Raw genomic sequence first — 2500 nt, 5'->3', positions numbered from 1 at the left:
TGGATGCATGTATGCATTCACAAATATTGTAAGATACAAACATTCATATAAACACATTTTTCTTCTGAACTTCCTTCCTTCATTCTGTTTCCTTCCTTCTTAACGGAAGCCGCTAACAGTCAACTTAGCTGTTTCCCGAAGCCTTCGTCAGCCGCCGGCTGCAAATCTCCAGCGGCAAATGGCACGAACAAGGCCGGCGGCGCAGCGCCTCGCCCCAGATGGCTCGGCTCGCCAAATCAAAGCGAGAAGATTCGCACGAATATTTCTCAACACTCGCGGCGCTGCGGTCCCGTCGCCTGCCTGGTGTGGTCGCAGGGCTTGCCCCGGAGATACTGCGAGGGGTCTGAGCATATATATATAGTTATGTGTGTGTCAGCACACACACACACACATCTTTTACTCAAGAGTTCTTTCTCCCAATTCTCTTCTCTCTCTTGCTTTCTGTCCTTCCTCGTCTTCCTCGATCCTACCCTCTTCATCCACGTTCCCCACTCACTCACTCAACATACATAACACAAGCAAAAAAATAAAAATAAAATGAAAGAAGAGAAAAAAAAAGAAAAGAAAGAAAGAAAGAAAAAATCCACGCAGATGGCCGATTTGTCACAGCGATCCGGACTGCGATATTCTGATGCTGATTTCGTCCCCGTGTTCAGCGCCGACTGACTGATGATTTCCGATGATCCTGACGCCTCGTGAATCTTTTATTTTCACGGTTTTTGGTGATCCGGTGGATTTCGAAGTTGTGCGGGATTTTATTCTTGCCTTCGAGGAATTAAAACCGGCGTTCTTGACCGGAGAAATAGCGGAGAACTTAATCGAAAGCCGATCAATTTCGATTGAATGAATCGTCGATCCCCCCCCCCCCCCACACACACACACAAACAAACACACACACACACACACATACACCTATATAAGGCTTACTTTACTCCATTTTCTTGACTTAAATTTACATTTCCATAAACATGGAAATTGGAAATCCCACGCCTTTACTACGTGTTATAAAGGACAGTTTCCATACATAAAAAATAAGATAATAATTCAGATTCATTTATCCATTCCAACAATTCAACCAACTAAAAATAGATCAAATCTGTAAACCCTAATTATCGCTGTGTCCCTTTCCCTTTTCTTGTTTGTCCTCTCCCTCCCCTTTCGTCTAAAGCATCTTAGACAGAGAATGCAAGATTCCCCATCACCCTTTTAAAAGACTTTGTGTGTTTTTATTTTCTTTCTCTCTTGCTCTCTTGCGAAACTCTGAAACAGGGTTCCCAACCTAGGGGCCAGGGCCCCCACAGGGGCAATGGGATACTTTCTGGGAGTCCATGACAGTATGAAAATTAGGACTTCCAATTTAGTTGGATTTTGTCTCACCTACAGTACCTACAGATAATTCTCTCTCACAAACAAATAGATTGGAATCTTTCTATGTAGGGCTCTTGTCCTTTAGCTGTTGGTATCATTACACTTTTCAGAACTAGAAATAATTGAATCTAAAAAGATGACTAACACTGAACGGGGCTATAATCAGTATATAATGATCGGGGGCCACTGAATAGAAAAGGTTGGGAACCACTGCTCTAAGTTTCTCGCTTATAAAGAATGCATATTTTCTAAATTAATAAAAAGATCTTTATACTTTCCTTTGGGCTGAATATGTGTGTTATATCTGTTGTAGAATGCCAGGCACTCTTTATACAAGAAGGAAATACAGGTATCACACTTCAAGGAAAAGGCTACACCATTTCTATACATCTTAAAAACGAAAACACGGAAAGGAATAGCATCACATACAGATGTCTATCCACACCCATGGATGTGTGCTTTTTAAAAACATTATCAATCGGAATGATTTAAAAAAAAAATTCTCCTCTCTCTATTTGTCATGTTTAGATCTCAGATCTAGCTGTTTTCCTCTAGTACGCACGTTTTAATTTCTCATCAACTTGTATATATCACTCGTGTTTGTTTATTAATCCGCATACATATATCTATTTATAAATGTATATTATCCGTCACCTTACATCATCTTATAAAAGCTTTGCTTCATTTAGCATTCGCTGTTTTTGCCTGAGTTGAAGGACTGAATCAGGTTTCTATATAACTGCTTTGTCTTTCCATGCTATAAGTGCACCCCACTTTATAATCTAATTTGATGCTGTAAATATCTGATTCAGTGTAAATATCTATGCCTATGTTTCATTAATTAATAGAATGTCTATTTCAGTCTTTGGGTAGGGAGAATGATTTAGATTTTAGACTATTTAATTGTGAGCATTATAGAATTGATATATATTTTTCTCAATTATTGCAAGACTTTTTATCATTCTGTCGATATACTGATTAATTTCCTAATAATATAATAAGAACGCTAAACGATAACTAATGTCTCTTCATTGCAACTTAAACTGGATATTGTATTATAGTTAAATTTATATATGCGAATATATATGAGCAATACTTACGCCTTCTTTCTCTCTCTCTTCCATGCTATGCC

At 38.7% G+C, this 2500-nt stretch overlaps 1 protein-coding gene across 6 annotated transcripts in view; it reads left to right on the top strand.

The window, feature by feature from the left end:
* The window catches only part of LOC125035196 (rho GTPase-activating protein 100F-like), a 288107-nt gene that overhangs the window by 284235 nt on the left and 1372 nt on the right, over nt 1–2500 (top strand). The window lies entirely within an intron of this gene.

This window comes from Penaeus chinensis, chromosome 19 (assembly GCF_019202785.1).
Source record: "Penaeus chinensis breed Huanghai No. 1 chromosome 19, ASM1920278v2, whole genome shotgun sequence".
NCBI classification, from domain to species: domain Eukaryota; kingdom Metazoa; phylum Arthropoda; class Malacostraca; order Decapoda; family Penaeidae; genus Penaeus; species Penaeus chinensis.
This window is presented reverse-complemented; position numbering and strand designations above follow the sequence as displayed.